This window comes from Dinoponera quadriceps, unplaced genomic scaffold, assembly GCF_001313825.1.
Source record: "Dinoponera quadriceps isolate SergipeBrazil2010 unplaced genomic scaffold, ASM131382v1 scaffold1889, whole genome shotgun sequence".
Taxonomy (NCBI): domain Eukaryota; kingdom Metazoa; phylum Arthropoda; class Insecta; order Hymenoptera; family Formicidae; genus Dinoponera; species Dinoponera quadriceps.
Genome location: NW_014557272.1, coordinates 795,312 through 816,146, shown reverse-complemented (window position 1 = coordinate 816,146; position 20,835 = coordinate 795,312).

The window sequence follows — 20,835 nt, the reverse complement described above, 5'->3', positions numbered from 1 at the left end:
CACGTTAACGCGGCAAATTGATTTCTTTCTCGGGACGCGAGATCTCACGAGCGAGTCGGACATCGCCGTCTTCGCATAATTAAGACGTACGCAATCGTCATTTCAATTTCAAATACCGGCAATCCCCGTCGATATAAAATCCACTTAAAAATTCAAGGAGAATCATTTCACTCGCATAAAATTCGCCATTTACTTAATTCCATAGCGGAGCTCGGCTCGTTAAAACCTGTCCTCGGTATCGGATAAAGCGAACCCTCGCGCCGTTGCGGTTTCCAGGTTTCGATAGCTCGATAGCTGGCGCGACGCGATAATAAGGGCATCCCTATCCTAACAGTACTCGCCTCACCGCGTTGTTTCCACCTCTCGGCGATTTGTCTGACGTGATAACGACGCTCTCGCGCGCGACTCACCTCTCCCCCTCCCACCTCTGACTACTAAAAATAATAAATTTCTATCCAGCCGCGCGCGTCCGTCCCTCCATCTCTCTCGTTCGCCGTTCGGTTCTACGGTTACGTAAATAAGATGCGCATCGCGCGAGATTACCGCGCGAATTTCCCGATTTACGTAGCGATCGGCGAATATACTCGTCAAGCACGCGTTGCCCCGAGAGACGTCTTTCTTCTCTCGCCCACCCTCGCGCGTTCTGACAATAAGTAGGAAGAAGAAGTAACCTTCGACGGCTCCCCCGCGACTCGCTCGCTCTTTCGCGGAGAGCGTTGCCGCGAACACACACGCGATTGCCCAATGCTTAATGCGACTCGGCGAACGGGCAATTTGCGGTAAATCACTTCCCTCGAATCTCTCGTCCCTCTCATCCTGCTCATTCGTTCTCCTCCTCTCTCTTTCTCTCTCCTTCGAGCCGCCACACGCTCTCCCTTTCTCCCGTTCTCGCTCTCGTCATTCCGCGCTCGTGCACTTCGTACGGTATGCACCGGCTTCTCCTTCTCCCACACCCCCCCTCTCGCTGTCTATCTGTCTATCTACCTGTCTATCACTTTGCCTATTTTGTGTATTCAAGATTTATGCGGTTCGTTACTTTCACCTAGTTTCTCGTTTCTGCGTCTTTCCCTTTCCTTCTTTATTCTTGTGTAGAATAATCTTGCGCGCTTACGGGTGCGTGTGTGTGTGTGTTTATTATTTTCTAACGCGGATTATCGTAATCGAGGAGCGAGCGTGGTGGAAGCACGGACTAACGGTCCGGCACACGTCAATGACGAGCCCGGCGTCCATGAGACGGTTAGGTGTGCAGAAATTAGATTGCGCTACTTCGCGAAGTCAGACCGTAAGTCTCTCGCCGGTGCTATTACTGTTACGACTCCACAAGGTGGTCCGAAAACACTTCACGTTCTCTGACACGACGTATAAAGCTCCGATATTAGATGTCTCGTAATAATTGAATAATCCAGAAGTAATCACGTGAACACAATACGAAAGACTATTATGAATCCTATTTCAGAAACTACGTCTCCTCCCTCTCTCTCTCTCCCTCCCCCTTCCTCTTTCATCTTTTCCTCGTTCGCTCGCATGTATCTTACGTAACAGCCTTGTTCGCGCCTGACGGAGGACTGATATTGCGATACATAAATATATACATAAATGGATACACACACACTTGACTATCGTGGCAGCGAACGCGCATACAAAGGCACACACGTGTACGCGAGAGCGCCAACCTGCGGCTCTCGTTCAATGACCGTACACGGCAATCTTTTGATTCACTCGATGGCACGTGATCAACACGTCGACGCTCGTTGTCGAACGGAATATCTTCTTCGACTTCTTCCGCCGCGCGGCAGCGTTTACCGCGAGCGTCGCATCACGAGACACGTTACATCGCGTTACCCTATAGATACGTACGATCGGCCACGTCGTTCAGTAATTATGAATAATAGCTGGTAATACGCGAAGAGTCTCATACGTTACTCATGGGTTGTTCGGATCAACAAAGGATGGCTCACCGTGTGTCCTTTCGGTCGCGGACAGCGGATGACAAATCAAGAAAAATGACGGCGGTTTTGACGACGAGCTATCGTCGTTCATCACGGTTGTCACCTGACAATGACTAAAAACTTCGGATTTTGGCGAATTCTAAGTTCGGGAAAAAAAATATACAAATAAGAGACAGCGAGATTTTATATACTTAGAAAAATATAGATAGATCTCATTTTTCGACAGAATTCTGACTTAAGATTTAGCTGACAAAATACATAGGACTAAGCGATTTTCAAAAAAAAAGGGTGTTTCTGTTAAGAAGATTCGTTTCAAGTCTGTTTCCGGTTCAAAGAGACATCCAACAGTACTAGGACACCCCGTATAGATCCACGGGATGTATGAATCCCTCTCTATCGCGGAGCTTTCCTATCCTCCGCGATATATACGAGGGCATTACGATGCGCGGGGGCATCGATCATTCCACGGTATCGATCGTTGAACCTGTCTGAGGAAAAGCTCGCGGCCGCGAGAGGCACGTGCGCTGATTTACGTCGTGGGACCCAGGCACGTGCCACGCCGGTAGACATAGTAATCTGCCCGCCGACCCCCCCCCCCCTAACCCTACTTGTTTCCTTCTTTTTCCCCTTTTTCACACTGCTCTTTTTTGTTTTTGCCGCTTCTCTCACTTCCTCTATCTATCTCTCTTGTCCCTACTTTGTGACGCGAATAAAAGGATGCACAAAGAGCTTCCTTCCGATCGATATTTGCCTCGTCAGTTTGAATATCGACGATAAATATTGACTATCTCGGAGGAGAATGAGAGAGACGTATGCGTCGTGATGCATCGCGTAGCAGCCGTGTCGCTTACGTAAGTCGTGATGAATGGCGACGCCGAAGACGATCGTCGACGGGGATTCGACACGCGCCGAGGGAGGCACGATCTTACGTTACACACTCGAAGGAGCGCGAGAGAACGGCGAGATCTCGCCATTTTTCCCCTCGATCGACCTCGTCTCTTCATCGCGATCGCTTCGGCGGAATGCTCGCGTGAGCATAGGAGGACGAAACTATTTCTCGCGGAATTACATAACAAATGCTTGTTAAAAGTTTAAAATGGATTTCACGCTTAACAACGAGTATCAACGATTGTAAACAACTGCAACGTTTGCTGCGTAAATAAGCGAAAAAAGATTATTGCTCGTTGACACAGGTTTGTAAAAAATACCCGGTTAGACATCTGCGAGCCTTCGCGGATCGACTTGAGCTTCGGAGCTCGATCACCGCTGATTACGAATAGTCACATGTTAATCGTTACAAGGCTTTCGACATTACAAACGTCCCAGCCGCGACCTCCATCTTCCGGTCACCTTGTACATTTATAACAGTAACAACATCGGCGGAAGTTACGGTATGACTTCGCGAAGTAGCGCAATCTAATTTCTGCACACCTAACTTTCTAATGAACGTCACTCGTCATTGTCGTGCTCGCCAAACCGTTATTCTACTTCTACTTTGTAATCATGCGGACGTCACTCCGCTCCGATTGCCATACAAAGTCGGCGAATCGCACGACCGCTAACTATCGCTACGCAGGCGACCGAGCCCGGGGAAGCCCGGCCGCACCGCCAATCCTTATTCCACGGACATGACAAATCGCTGCTAAATCAGCATCATTTCGGCGCCATTAATCACGATTTGATTATTAACCGTCGCGATGTGCGTTCAACCGCTTCCCACGTCTCGAGCCGGACTTGGAGTTCGCGAGATGGTTCGGACGCCGCCGCGATATTGCACTTGCGGATCTCGCGAGATGTACGCGCGGCCACATGCGCGCGCTACGCAAGCCGCGATAAACTATTGCAGCTGCTATTTATAAAGCGATCGATCCAATTAGAACGCGTCGTCGCGTAAATCATGCTGTCGCTGGCGACGTGCCGATTCGGCGAGCGCGTGGTCGGAAGCTTTCGGCCAGGGAACGCAGCGAGTTTTCGCGAAGGGGCAGATCGGTCGTCACGCTCGTTTAATTTGCATAATCCGCGCGAGGGACCGTTAGGCCGAAAGTGCTCGCCGCGGCGGATCACCGTAAGAGCGTTCGGCCGTTACGGAAAGAACGCGCGGGACGAGAAGAATGGTGACGCCCGAGGGTGGCGGAGGAGCAGCAGCGGGATATCGCGAATGTGAAGAAGAGGCGCGCGCGTAAGGAAAACGAGGTGGAGAAAGGATAAAGGAGGAGGGAGAGAGGGAGAAAGAGAGATCCGCGTGACTGGCTCGCAAAAACGCGTCCACTTTGCCACCAACGGCGTACCGCCGCGCTCGCTGAATCGACGAGAGAGATTCTTTCACCCCATTGAGAGGCCGTCGACGAGATTCGCGACGCACGATCGCTGCAATCAGGCTTATAGCCTGCTCATCGCCGAATGTCGAATCGAACATCGAGCGCCGATGTGTTTAATCGCTTTACCGGAGAATTGAAACGGTCGTGAAGAGCCATCAGAGTGATCGATCTTATTAAGCCGGCTAACGGACTTCTAATATGCGTTTTGCGATATGAGTTCTCAGCGGGACAAGTGCACACGCGACCGGGGCGCCTTTGTTCCACCGACTCGATATGCGGCTATAATTTGACGAACGAGTCAATCGAAGAATATCGCTTTCGGATATTCATGAGAGGTGTTAATGAGAACCGATTGTAATCTCTCGATAAATGATCGAAGGACGCTCCTCACGCGCGGTAATGCGAGTGATCCCGCGCGCTTCTGACGGCCGTAAAGGCGACGGCGGTGCGGACACAAGTCGTCCTTTCTTCCCGCGCCGCAGGACACAGGTGGTATGCCGGTGAGGTCTCATTAACTCAAGGACGCTCCCGCGGAACTCTCGTATTATCGGCTCGAATCGCGCTTTTCCCGTCCGCTCGCTCACCCGCCTTCCCTTCTTTCCGGACGATAATGGAAACGTTTCTCAACCGGCATTCCCGCCCTTCGACGTTCGCGCCGCGGCATTCCTGGATGTGCCTTTTTACCCCGTCCGGAGAAACGGACGTTAACGCGTGTGCCTTCTAACGGGTGGGACGGCGACGACGAGCGGCGCGGCGATTTACGAGTGTGTCGTGGATCGTCGTGGAAATGATCGCGGGCAAGGGAAAAAGAGCGGTCGGCGAGCGACTGGATGTAGGCGGGTTAGTTACCGTACACACAGAACGTTTCAATGCCACCGCGTTTCCCTCGACTCGTAGGTTTTCCGACGCTTTCCGAGTCTCTCGCTTCTCGGCGACAATGTCGAGGCGCTTCAAATAATCGTTGCGCAAAATGGAGATTGTACTCGGCGCGATCGGAAGATACGAATCGCGTCTCTTCTCTGGGAAATTGTCCCGGCGGCGATAAAACCGCTTAGTCGGTACGAGCCAGACAGCGAATCGGAAAACAATCTCGTCCGGTCTCGATTTTCACGAACGTGATAAACCCGGAGTTCGCCGGTTACACGAGTTACCGCGAGCATGAAACAGGTACACCGGCGCGACACCGAATCGCCGGCTCAAGGCTACCAGAATGGTCATTATCGTGCCGCAAATTACCTGTTAACAACATCCCGCCAATCGCTATGTGTGCGATGCGTCATACGTGTTGAGCGGCTGATAAAAAAGGAATAAAGTGCATCGACGGTCGCGCGATGGCCGCGTGCTCGAGTGATATTACTTCGCAAATACTCGTTATACCGTGTGCCGCGGATAAATGCGCTGTTTTGCGCCGCAAAAAGATCGACTGGATCGGCGTACATGTGGTCGAACGCAGATTGACGCGAACGTATGCGTTAGACATTAGTCATCGTTCAACATCAATCATTTTTCACACAACGTGTACTCGCTACAGGATAATTCTATTCCTAGTTATAATGATATTCGCAATTATACTAATATATTCATAATTATATTTGATAAATTATACTTTATGATAACATTATGAATGCGAATGAATGAATGAACGAATGAATAAACATGCGCAAGATTAAAGTATTACATTTCTTTCGGCGTACTTGGACGAGAAACTTTTACGAAACGATTGCGTAAATTCGAACGTAATTAACACTTGAAACAGTGCGCATCAACACGTCAGCGCATCTGACCCTGCCGAGTTTGTCGTTAATTGTTCCAACCGAAATAAGATTCTCTCGTGCTAGTCGCGAGACGTGAATCCGAATAAAGACGTCGCCAGGAATGAGAAGAAGCGTGATATCTCGGCGCAGAGAGCTGTTAATGAGCAGAACGAAGCGAGAGATCAGACATCGCGTGTCGAGACTGGCGATCCGCGTAACGGGCGTTTTATTATATTCCCCTCCGTCTCTCCCCGGGTACTCCTGACCCGCGCCGCGAACTCTGCGGCGTAAATTAACTTCCTTATCGTCGCCTCAATTACGCTATCTTATCTCGATGCCGAGCGAGCGGTTAGCATCGCTCGCCGGCCGTGTTAAATCGCGATTCTGGGGCATCGCGAGAGAACGACAGACAGACAGAGAGGGGGAGGGACGACGAGAAAGGAAGAAAGAAAAACGGAACGAGGGATCGAAAGGCAATCGGTAGCGAACAAATAAGAGAGAGAGAGAGCAAGGCGCGCCTTCGGCACGTTGTCGTCCCGATCTTATCGGACATATTGCGGGGGTGGTGTATCGCCCGGCGACATTCCTGGCCGCTCGGTATGCTCGGAGGAAGAGCCGCGGATAAACGAGATATCGATCGCGCTGCCACCCTATATATTCGCGAGATAAGCAGCATCGCAGTCGACGGTATCCGATATTCCGAGTCGATCTAATTCGTGTCGCGTGTTAACGTTTATTCCGCGCAAAACCTATCGATTTCGAGTTCACCTCTTTTCTTACAGCTTTGCGGAATCGATCGATACGGTTTATACTTGAGAATATCGCGAAGGCGCGTCGCGGTAAGAGGGAACTGTCCGTGGAAGCGCCACTGGAATTCGGACGAAAGTTTCCCGGTATTTCGCGTAATACGAAAGTGACGCAGCGGCGACGAACAATAGCGGAAAATCGCTTTAATTTCGACTGAGGTCGATCGTAAGACACGAGTCGCGTCGGTGGATAAGGAATATGTAAAACACGCTACGCTCGTAAAAGCGACTCCGACTCGCTCGCGTATTCGTTGCATCCGTCGCGCATCGCCGTATTCAGATGCGATCGAACATTAATGTGTTCCATACATCGACTTCTTACGGAAGGAAAATAAAACAGAAGGGAAATAACGTTGAACAGCAGAACAGAAAAGTGCTTCTCCTTTGTAAATATCATCCTCGTGGTTAAATTCTTTTTACGTGGCGGCTGTTAATTTCAGATAACCGCATTCGTGCGAGCAAATATCCTTAATTGCCTCGGTTTTCCTCAAACAGAAGAATCTCGAAAAATTCACCCGACGTAGTTTTCTTCGGGGATCCATCCGAGCCGCGTATAGAGAGTCATAAAGAGAAAAGGAAACCCCGAGCGTAAAAAAGTTCCACTCGCGATTTGCATTTTCATCGGAATTTTTTAACCTTTCGCAACGCGCCCCATCGTTTCCCCTCTCTCCTATTCTTTCTTGCTTGATCTCGGCCTCGTATATACTGCAAAGTCGGACGTTCTAACTTCTAATTATGTAACGAGAGATTAGTGTTGGCTGGCGTAGGAGAATTCAAGAGCTCGGGGAACTTTTGTGTCGGAGAGTCTCTTTTCACTCCCTCGGTGAGCGCGTTAAATAATATCTTGCGACTTAAGAAAGAAAACGACGCAAGTGAAAGACGATCCGAAGCTCTCTTTCTCTCTCTCTTTCTTCCTCTCACGAGAAAAGAAATTAAACCTTTATCTCGCCCGCTTCTCTCGGGCTTCTAATGAGAAACGCGTCTGTCTTCGGACGCACAAAGGGTGTCTCGTAATCGCAGCAATAATCGTTCGTTAACTTCATTTCAAGCGAAGTACCATTATGTACAGAATGGATTGCGCTTATAAAATCCTAATCATTCAACAACAATTCTCCCTAAAGGGTGAAAATGGAATAAAAATGTAAGATGTAGATGTACTGCATATTGTCAGACAGAGTAGTCTTTCCAGAACTACCGCATCAAAATGGCGAAACAGACAAGAACATGCGAGAAAAAAGATAATAGTGGATCATCTCGCATTGATAGAAAATTATAATTAGCGCCAAACGTATTTTATAATAACAGCAACACGCATGTAAGGCTATTATCACATTAGAGTGACTTACTAGAAAAATGGTCCTCCTGACTATTTTTGTGGTTAAAAAGTACGTTCGGCACCGAAGCTAACTGTAATTTTCTATCAGTGCGGGAAGAAAATAACACTGACGGAGGAAGCACGAAGAAGTATGACGTAAGATGTCGGAGCAAAATTGACTCCTCGAAATAAGACACTCCCATGTCACGTATACTCTACATACTGTTACGTATTACTCATCGATCACCCACGTCGAGATTCGAGACGCGTCATCGGAGCAACATCGGGCTTCTTCCCGGCGACAGATGTTTACGACACACACACGCGTCCGCTCTTCGGATTATACGCCTTTCGGTTCTGGTCGGTCGCGCCAAACGGCCCGGCTCTACTGAATAATGAAGCACGATAGCGCGCCAAGTAGGTGGATTTCACCGTCGAATACGCGTCCCATGGGGGAGAGTGCGAGCGTAAGTTTCGGCTTTTATCGCGTTTTATCGCGCGAGTCAACGAGGGGAAATAACAGAGAGGGTGGTTGGTGCGCGATGCATCCCCAGCGAGACGGCAGCCGAGGAGTTGCGCGTGCGATGGGCGCCCCAAGACGATTCGTCGCCGCGCCACACACACATGCAGATACAGTTTGCAGGCGAGACCGATGAACGTTTTTCACGGACGGCTCCTCAGCGTCGCGGAGATTCGCCCTCTCGCGGCTTTCCCTCTATAAAGCTTCACTCGACTCGGCCGTTTAACGTTCCTCAAAGGAGGATAAAAATCGCAGATTTTCAACTCGCGCGCGCGCGCGCGTCCAGGAATGTTTTGAATGCACGTCGTTATCGGAAAGCCGACGCGCGCCGTCGCTCTCCGCGGCCGCTTATGAATTTTACACTCCCGTTGTTACGCGATTACCGTAAAAAGATCGCGCGATCGCCGACGGGAGACTCCGCGTCTCTTTCGGGCTCGTGCCGATCGGTCGCTCGGTCCGCGGCATCGCTGCTTTCTTCGGGGAAGCCAATTACGCAAAATACGCGGCGAAATGGCGGTAAAAAGGTCCGCGGCGATTGCTATACCATGGCGCTACTTCCTGATCGCTTCTTGCGCCGCTAGACGGCCGCTTTTTATCCGTCAGCTAACTTTTTCTCCGCCTCGGCGAACTGTCAACCGGTTTAAGACGAACTTAACCGCGACGTCTTCATATTAAGTCGCGTAATAAGACAAAACCCTTCGTCGGAAGAGGCTACTAACGAAGCGAGAACAATGAGATGGATGCGGGATAGCTGCGTCATTAATCGAGTAGTTTGTTGCCGGCCGCTCGCCGATGTATTTAAAACCACTTCCGAATACAATGGAAACAGATTCGAACGCGCAACGAAATTTCTAACACACGTTATCCGCAAACTACAGGACTGTGCGCGCGTCCGGTTCGTCGAAACAACATTGCACGTGCGAAGATATCCGCCGGGATATTTTTCAGGGGAAGCTGCGGGGGCGAAATCGCGCCTATTTGCGTGTTCCTACGCGCCGCGTGCGCAAAACTCGACCGGTGCGGGAAATTGTATTCTATTGTGGACTCGGTGCCGCACTTTTGTTCGGCGCGTACAAGTCGCGGGCAATTAACGGGAATTTATAGGTGGTAAAACTGTTTTCGTCGCGATCGAGCGGACAGGCAGCCGGTTAAACAGACAGATCGTTCTCATGCGAACGCACGGCTATTGTTCGTGGCGAACAGTTTCGCCACGGTATCGCGAGAGGATCATTTACCATACGATCCTTCGGACAACGGATCTCGCGATCGTCATTTATCGATAATTCGGCCCAGCAATCGCGCGGTCAGCAGAACCGCCGCGCGAAACTCTCCTTCGCAAATAATTATGCGCATAATTATAACGATGATAATATCCCCGATATTATATAGATATATCTCCAATTTATATCATTATATATGCAGCTCTCGATACCACGTCAACGATTTCCGTTAATTGCGCGCGTTCTAATCGAGCAGGTACCATGTCGAAAGTCGCCCGAAACGTCCTCCGCTGCGCTCCGACCTTGTCGAATCGGTCGGAACGCTCGTTACGTCTCGTATCGTGCCGGACGTATTCATCGGCTACATTCATCGGATGCGTTCGTCTATTACACGCGCGTGTCCGTCGGGCTCGCGAGTCTCGTATGAGTTTCCGCACATACACGCGCGCGCACACGTGAAACTGCACGAACACGCCGGCAAAAATCGAGAATCGGGAGAGACGGGCACGACGTACCACACCGCTCATTTGCTCACCCGTTCGCGCGTGTATGCGCGAGTAGCACGCTCGGGTTACGTGGTGATTCGTGAGTCCCCCCTCTCTCTCTCTTTCTCTCTCTCACTCTTTCCTTTTTTCTTTCATTTTTTTCGTCAAGGCCCAAGCGGACGGCCGACCTATTTAAATTCGCGTTGCACAGGCTGCCCGGTTGTTGCTCCCCGACGATTTCAACGATTCCAGGTACGCCATCGAACGAGCACGCGCTTTCAAAAGCTCGCGCATGCACGCGCGAGCAAACAAACCAGCTACTCGCGGATATTCGCCGGAAACGAATGCGCAGGCTGGTGAACATCGTCGTTATCTCTCTCTCTCTCTCTCTCTCTATATTTCCCATTTTTTTCGACCGACGCGAAGAGCGACGCGAGGATGGAATTGGGACACCAGGCGAAAAAGCCGAAAAAAGTGTTTAGTGGACGTTATAGCCGGCACGAGTTATACTACTCGCGCGCGTATCACGCATCCTTCGTGTTCATTATACGAAATGCGCCTCGACAGGTTCGCGGATCCAATCGTGAAAAGCATGGGATTACTGTTCGCATTAGGTTGCGTGCTACCGGAAGAAGCTTTTGAAGATTTGTTGAATTTTGTCTTCGGTATGTAGTACATAGCCACGATAGCTCGCGATCGTCAAGCTTTTTACAAATTTATTTATATTTCGTGCCGCTGCTGCACAATAAATTAATATAACAATTGACGATTTTCTAAATATTAGGAAATATAAAATAAAAAGCAACGACAATGAAAAAGAAATACGTATATTAAAGGTAAGCACGCACACATAATCAGACAATTCAATTCCAATTTGTAATTTTTACGATTTTTTAATTTGCTATTCACCAACGATGTAATTGTACAACAAACAGAGAATTAAATATTCTTTGATGCAGACAAATTAGCCGTTTGTTATGTTTCCGACATGATTAATAATTAATTTCCTTTTGGCCGACAAGCTCTTTCTGTTGTAAAATTTTATGCCGGACAAACGTCACTTCCCTTTGAATGAATTCTCGATCCGGTTGAAGCGCTGCGCCGTCTCCGGAATTGCGATTGCGCAACTGTTACATGATAAACATGTAACCCGGTTATCCGGCAGTTACACAAGATCTATCATTTTTTTCGTGTCGGACCACATAAAATTCACGAGCTCACGCCAAGGGAGAAAAAAGGGAAGCGCGCGCGTTCCGAGCGTGTTCTATCTTTTACGAGCACGTTTCTCCACTTTATACCCGCGATAATCGCGCGCGCGCACGAAATGTACCAAATAATATTCATAAATTTGCGCGAGGAGTCCGAGGTGCTACTCGTCGCCGACGTTTTCATCTACGCGAACAGACGCTCGACCGTTTAATTTACGTTCAGACTCGTTTCACGTATGTGTGTTTCTGGATATATTCTCCTAATTAAAAAATTTATTCTGCTTCGAGAACGCGATAGCCGCTTATTACATTCGACAAGCGCGAATATGGCTGTCCGTCGAGAGAGAGAGAGAGAGAGAGAGAGAGAGAGAGAAATAGGTTGTTAGTTATGAATTCTCGACGAAGCCGTTATTTTTCGTTCGACTCATCAGCTTACGACTGGTTTACGCGATTAGAAGCGCAGCTCGTAACGTATCGATACGCCGATGCGTGCACGGCAATGAATTCTAGTGCCGCTCGTTAATCTCGTCGCGACGATAAGCGAAGTACAAATCCCGACGTGTTCGTGTCGATAAAAAGCGACTGCTGATATCGCGGGACATCGGCCCGCATTTTAATGTATTTCTTTTACACATATTACCTTCGTTACGAATTCTATACGCTTCTACTTACCTGTCGAGGAATCGCCGCTTATCGCGATAACTCATAGAAATAATGTAACAATTGATGATACGTAAATAATGAAAGTGATCACCTTTTGAAAGCTATAAGTTCAATATCGCCGACGGTTTGGGTGATTTATAATTAACGAGATTCGAGAATGTTGCATCGCCGCTACCACAATTTCCCGACATGCATATGGGGCATTAGCGTTGGCGCTATGCGGCCGATAAATACGTACGCGCATGCGATTCGAAAATAAATCTAACGCCGGGGTTGGGTTTATCGTCACGAGAAGCGGATGCCGCGTGCGACCCCTAACGCCCTTGCAGTACCGTCACCGGGCGCACAATGTGGCACACAATATAATTCCGGCCAGAAATTAACCTAATCACACGCGTCCAATAATTTCCGGATCGTGTCTTCCCTTCCCGTCCGCCTGACAAACAACCGAGAGCGACTGAATTTCCGGACGCGCGACTCAGAATTGAACGATAACTCAGCACGACGTATCGCCGGGATTACCGCGGTATCGCCACACGATATCGGCGTCGGCGAAGTTGCGTCAGACGATTTAGGCGCGATAAACCAACCGCTTGACGGTTATTTTTAATAACGAAAAGCCGCGATCTGAGTTGAGTGCGCGTGAGCGATCAGGAAGTTACGATTATAAAACATTATTCCCTTACGTTCGCAAGGAGAATTTGAATCAAAATTCATTGTGAACTTTTGCGTCGATGTTTAACCCCGGATATTTCGTCAAAAAGCTTTGCTATGATGTTCCCCAATTTTCCCCTATACGATTTTGCACCCAATTTCGATATTAGATTAAAGTATTTGCCAACCTGATTATAAATATATATATATATGTCTTGAGGTATAGCCATTTACTATTCCAGAGAAAGTGAGCTGCAAAAGTTTCAATTTCGATAAGTGAAATAATTGCCGTCTGTCAGGATTGAAACTTTGGTGTCTATTTTCTCTGGAACAGAATAAATGGCTACACCTTAAGACATGTAACATGTAGGTTAGCAATTACTTTAATCTGATATTAAAATTGGATACAAAATCGAGTGAGAAAAAATGGATAATATTGTCTATGGATGTTTAGCCGCATTCTGATGAACTAGCATTGTCTGAGATATAATAACATTATACTAATTATTACCTCTTTTTAATGATATGCATTTTTTTCTCTATTATTTATTCTCTACATTTTTTTAAGTAAAATTTTACTCTAAAAGTAGAGTAATCTGCGTATTACTCGAATTCTAATAATATTTCATTCATATAAAATCAATCCTCCTGTCTGAATCGTCGAGTGAGTAAATTCATGCAAAACTGAAGAGTGAATTCGGTGTGTTCCACTGTCACAAAAGCGATATTCACTCAGACCGATTGAAACATCCGCTTGTACAGAGTCAAAATCCACTCTAAGCTTGAATGAAACACTCACTCTTGCGATTTCAAGTAACAGTATTTTCACCATCGTTTGGAGTGAAAATACTGTTTCACTTGTTTGAATGAGATCACACTCCAGAAAATTTAGTTATTACAGTATAGAGTATTATCGTTTTCTCCATGTTATGTGAGTCTTAGCAAATGATTTATCGCATAATTATTTAATACTAGATTATCTCCTAATCTTTCACTTAAACTCGTGTTTCTTGTTATGTTTCTTGTGAGATAATGTAATAAATACAAGCACAGAGATAAATAAACGAATAGTCGCAGATTAATGAAACTATAATTATTTGTTAAATGATGATGCACTATAAATATCAGCTAAATTTCGATTGGAACGTTTCTTTATTCTCGACAAATTCGTCGAACATCTATTAAGATTGAAAATTACTTGTGTATGAATGGCTTTTACATACCTGGAAATATGTGATATATCACTGTACACTGTCCCGGCATCCTGCTTTCCGATTTAACATCCTAGCTCCTGGATGTTTCATCGTGGTATTCCAGACATTCACTCGTGGCACTGACACTGACATTCGCGTGAACACAACGACTCGGCCAGAGAAACGCGTGGTAACGTAACGACCGGTTACATACTTCAAGAGCCGACGAAATATTTTATATAATCATTCCACGGAAATAATTCACCTACCAATACGTATTCTATGATACGCAAAAGTCTCTGCATCTCGAAACAATGTCCCGTATTTTGAACACTCTTTTATCGATAAAAATGCTTTAAATGTAGCCCCTTAGTCAAGATGATTTCTGAGCCACTTTTAGAGGCTCTTTTATCAATAAAACAGAGTTCAGAGTACAGGTCAGCGGAAACACTCAGAAAGGTCTGTAATGTACGAGGTTATGTTTGACTGCCTTGAAGGCCCCGAGTGTTTTGAGAGTATTGTTTGTTATTATAACGCGCTGTCGACGGGCCACGACGTTTGTTGATTGACGGGAGATGAAGTAGCACTTTTTGTCCATTGTTATGGTACTCTCGCGCTTCGTGAGACGATTGACCGTACCGAGTCGTTACGTTTCGAACCGACGAGCGCTTACGAACGAGTATCTGAAACGACATGGCAGTCGGGAGCTGGATGCTAGATCGGCGGGAAGTCTGAATGGGGAAGGATGAGCTCTGATAACGGCCCGTTTTGTATTATCAGGTATGTGTGAAATCATTTAATAACTATTAACGGGATAATGATTATAACAGGATGTGTTTCCGATTTTAACAGACGTTTGACGAACTCATTGAGAATGAGGTTACGTTTGAGTCGAAATTTAAAATTTAGTGTGTCTCTAATATTGAGATATTCGAATGTTAAATCATTCTTAAATAAACGTTTTTCTAAGCTAGAAAAAATAGAAAATGGCCAAAGTGTAGCAAATAGCTACTTGTAGCATAAAAATTTCGAGATTCGTCATCTATAAAGCACGGGAATTAATTTCGTATGTAGATCGCTGTTTAACACATTGCGGACGGATGACGAGATATCTCGTTTTTCCCATTTCGTCGTTAGAGGCCGTTGGCGAGATATCGCACAGTTGCTACGTGATAGTCAAGGGCAGTTTTTGGTAATTTGTATTGCGAATTAATTATTTGAAACCCTGAAATATGGATAGCGACAAAACGATTAACAATATTACAGAAATATTTGCGGACAGTTTATCGGATATATCAAGTGATGACGAAAATATGAATATTTGTGAGGACGATGATGACTTTCAAGATATTACTGAAGTTATGATTCCTGTGAAAAAACGGGAAAGGGTTTTAAAGAAAATGGATAGTGACAGAGACAGTGAGAATAATTGCAATTCTGATAGCGATGGCTTAGTCCTGAAAAAACAACAGATTTAGAAAGAGGTGTACCAGGCCCTTCAAATATTGTTAAAAGAACTCCACGTAAAGATCGCCCGCAAAAGTTGTCAGGTAGTGTACAACACATCCCAGTACAACTTCCGCCTTCAAAAAACAAGAAATTTCCGACAAGATGTTGCAAAGTGTGCAAAATCAACGGAAAAAGAAGTGAAACTCGCTACGTTTGCAAGCTTTGTGGTGTTCCACTTCACTTAGTTACATGTTTTATCAAATATCATACCTTGAAAAATTTTTAGTTTGAACAAATTTTTACTTATTGAAAAATATTAAAAAATCATTCATTTTTAAAGTTGTTGTTGAAAATAAATATTTCACGTGACAATGATTTTTAACTACCAACAAATCATCACTAATTTAAAAATATTTGACGCAGAAACATACCCGACCACTGGGTACGGTTAGCAATAAAATGTCTGGTCTGCAATGTGTTAACGTAACATGCGACTTATACTATATAGTACAAATATTCAAAAAATATCGTAGAGACGTCCCAGAGATGTTCAATATATACGTCATCTAGGATGTCTTTTGAACATTTCTGTTGTACAGGAAGAAAAGTAAAATATTTTCCCCTACGCTCTATGCTCTGCAAATGATACGTAATTTCCGCATACCCAGAAAATTCATGTGCTTTGATCTCCGATATATAAGTCTGTAAAGCATGAGGGTATGTTTGATTCGTCCAAAAGGCCCCGAATATTTTAAGAATGTTTGCAATCACTCGACCTTTGACGGGTTATGACATTTCTCGGTTGATAACGTAGCGCTTTTTAAAGGTTAACGTAAAGGAGAGAGGGGAAGGACGAAAGAAGGTCACGGTTCCGTTCCGCGCATTTATAACTATATGGGGAAAATGATCCTCTTTAGGGAAATAAATCGAGTACAACCGGCTTTAGCCTAATTGCACGGCTTTGCACTGATGAGCATTCATTCATCGTCGCACCTGCTTCAATTATTCATCTTTCCGATAAAATACTCGCGGAAACCGCCCGTCGTTGGTCTTGAGGCGAAATTCGCGTTAGAGTGGCGCTCGGCGAATTTGCACGCGCGCGAGAGAGTGAGAGCGAATCACGGTCGTCTCCTAATTGCGCAAGAACGCGGCTTTGAACCGGTAAGATCGCTATTAAAATCAGTCGATTCAACATTTTCCAAGTGCGCCGCTACTATACTATGTCGAACCAGTTTAATATCCGGTACCGTTTAAATCCCGAGCAAAAGGCTTCCTGCGGGACGATCCATTGGCCCTTTTCTCGAATACTTCGAGCTACCTCCTACGTTTCCTTCGATCCCGTGTTCCTCCTTCTCGTCCTCCTCCTTTTCTTCGCTTTCCCTCTTTCGTTTCGAATTCAATCGCGCATAAGTGACGCCGAGAATTTCGCCGTCGATCCGACGAGAGCGTAAAAGTTTAATGTCTTTGTCTCGCTAGACGATTTCGTTATCATCCATAAATACGAGTTCGCATTTTATTTGAGGTAAGGAGTGCTCGGTTATAGCACCGTTCATAGTTACCGTATACTTATATATCTATTTCTTCATCTTTCCCGCAATAACATGTATCGCGGCAACATAATAATTTCAAATGATATACAATATGTAGCGCGTTCTTCAACATGTCATATGGTATCCGCGAAATTAATTAACTTTGTTAGCGTTAATTAACTTCGACTTAATTAGAGCGAAGTTACGAAAGGGATGCGATATTTTTCACGAATATCGCCATTAACGTCGACATTATTCCGTTTCTCCGTGGCTCATTTTAATAATATTTACACGAGAAACGTGAGACGAGCGCGCATATCGTACGGTATATCCAATGCGAATCATTAATAATGTAGTAATTTGATAATTTGGTAAAATAATTTCTTGACTATATACATACAAGATAGGAATGTCCTAGTTCTATTCTTTTCTTTTCTTTTTTTTTTTTATATGAATGTAGCTGACATTCTTTACTTCTTTCTCTTTGTGTCATATTCAGTCACGCGTAAAAAATGTCGGTCAGCATGTGCCGCAATAAGCCGCTGATATCGCTCGGCGTGTCGAATATCAAGAGTTACAACGACAACGCCATCACCACCGCCGCCGGCCAACAAGCAACATTTTCCCTTAAGTTTTAATGACAGTTCCCGAAGTTCAACACGGAACAGCCGCTCGCCCGAACGGGCTCGGACGCTTCCGGGCGTTTTGGAAATTAAATTAGATCCATGCGAGCTCTCTCCGTACGTTTCACACTGCCGACTCGACCCCTACGTTCGAGTAACCGATACCGATATTATTTAACGAACCCGGACGAGATGCGCCAATGAACCAACTGGTTAACCCCGTAGGCGATCCATCTCCCGAGCGCAAACGGGCACGGTTATTATATTTCCTTTCTCTTTTTAAATCGCGTCTAAGAAAAAAATACGCATAAGTAAACACGATTGCTCGCGCTCGTACAATTGTGCGATGAAATTGCAATTGTGTTAATGGTAAATAAACGCAAGTTTTACAAAATAGCAATATTATCGCAAAAAAATTGGAGATAACAAATGGAAAAGCAACTTTTTATTTCTTGGACAGAAATTCTTGTAGAAGATTAATCTTTTGAACAAACGGAAAAAGAACGTTTTTACTTATATATGTATAACTTCTTGCAGAGATAACAAAGACGATGCTATTTTATTCACGAGGAATTTCCGAAATTTGCACGATACAAAATTTTGTGTTAAAACGATCTACCGAAAATTTTATGTTAATTTAATATTATATTTGTGTACTTTTTAACACACTTCTCAGGATAAAATAACGTGAAATTTCAGTGGATCATTTTTAACACAAAATTTTTTGCTATACAGTAATATTATCTCCGCGCGAAAGTTGAATGATGTGTGCCAATGTTTACGTTCGGTCCGTTGCTCCTCCATACGATCGAAGGCGGGTGAAACGCGCGGACGTATTACTGAAGAAAGCGCGTGGAAAGCGCAAGCCGATAACAGTAAAAGCCTATTTACGGACATCGCAGACTACGAGAGATCCATTAATCTAATTAAACCGATTCATAGTCCTTCGCGTTTTGGCGAGTGGCGCTCGGCTGTCGGGAGAGAGCAAGTCGATCGGCGTAACGGTCCATTTGCTAATGCGAAAGAGTTCGATTTTCCGTGCCGGCTCTTCCGCGCCTGCGCCTTGTAAGTCAAATGGAAATTCTTCCTTGCGTGTTGAACGATCGCGTTTTCAATACTATCGAACGTATTTGTACATAGAAAAAAGAATGCTACACTCAAGTAAACGATTACTCCAATATTTTTTAATGAATATTCACTTGGATCAAATAACATTTACTCGATAATACAAATAATATTTATTTGATCCAAATAAAAATTTGTCCGAATATAACACCCTTTTTTTCTGAGTATCTCCAAAAAAGAAATATAAAAGAACTCGACGAGCCTCTGTCGGAGAATAACTTTCCGTTCTCCGTGTTCTTCTCGCTTCGCTTCCTCCGGACATAGATCCGTCGTACAGATGCGATTGTAATTAGCAAACGTGACGTCACTGGGCTGCCCCCCAACCGCGGCAGAGATAACTCGAAATAGACTATTTCACAACTGCGACTTGGGCGTGCGTGCACAATTGTTCATCAAGAGGTGAGACGCGCGGCATCGATCCGCCGGCGTGCGCGCACGTGTAGACGCACGCGCGCGCACGCCGATTAATTATCGAGATATCTCGCGTCGGACGCACGTTTGCGGTCGCACGCGCACGCCCGCACGTGCACGTGCACCCCGATGCCGTACGTCCGCGGTGCATTCATGCGGGCCCGCATTCGGCGCAACATGCATAACGCAAACGAGGCCGCCGCACCGAGCCGAGCTGAGCCTCAAGTCGAGACTGGAGTAGGCGAGTTACACGTTTCATACGGCAATGTGTGGCCCGCTGCTGGCCGTCGAACGCACTGTCGAACGCACCATCGATCGTACGCACATTACGAAAATGCCACGACGAAGACATTGGTCTGGTCGATGCTTAAGGGATACCCGGAGCGGTTCAACAGCGAATTCGGTCGAATGCGCTAGTGCGGATCGTCGCACGCTAAAGACCCGTCGTATGCAAATTGACACGAAAACAGACGCGTAACGCACGAGCGGCTGAGAACCGCTTACATGCGATAAATCGGAAATAGAGCGTGCGAAACACGAGTTATCGCATAATTTAGCAAATTGCGCATATATCGAGCGTTTTATCAGCCGGGTTTATATTGCGTTCTCGCGCACTTGGTGCACTAGCAACTATGCGACCCCTTTAATACGCAGCCTGATGTATATCAGTGTATCTGACTGAATCTAATGCAACATCGCGATCTCTTTGTCTCCTTTTCTAATTACAAAGGAGACACGGAGGTAGGTTTGTTATTGATGAGACGACGCGTCTTGGACAGTTCTGGCCTGAGAGGTCGCATTGAGCTCTCTTTTATTATTTTAATTAATCTCTCAGCACGCGGAATTAAGGAATCCGATGCGAAGATGAGAAAAGTCTATAATTTGAGCACAGAGCTCATTTGTAAAATCGTATCTATAATAAACTCTGTAGATTATGGACTCATCTTTCGCTTCGGAGCCCGTTAATTGACAAATAATATAAAATCAAATATAACTTGTCGATGAGAGTATTTCTTGAGTATAATATTGAGAAAGACGCTCGAGAGCACCGCATGAATGAACGATGGAAAAAGGATTGAAATATTTCGGCGCGCGGAGAGAAATGATCAACAATTTTTCCAACGAACACGAACCACAGGGACGTCGAGCGTAATCCAATTAAGCGTGCGACGGCATAAAATCTCGCGAGAGTGCGGCGTGTCGCGCAATTCCGCGATACCATCCATGAAATTCGAATATTACATACGTCCGAAATAACGCGCGATTCGTTCCGCCGCCGAGAAATAAATTAAAATCGCGAGCTGTAGCGCGCGTTATGCACGTAGATCGTCGTTCGCCGGGGTGTTCGCCTTCGTTTCACGAAAATCCGGCCGGGACGAGCTCCTCTCGTGCGATTTTCCACTCAATTTGCAAATCGCGAAATGGCCGCGCCAGTGGAACGATATCGCGACGGAGCGTTTCGCTCACGTTTCCCGATCGTTCGCCGATTCCAATAAGACTTTGCAACTGGATTTTCATAAAAAAAAAGCTCGACCTCGCCAGCGGCAATCGCGTGGCATTCGACAAAGCTCGCGAGAAACGCGAGAAGGGATAGACGGCGACGTGGCCAAATA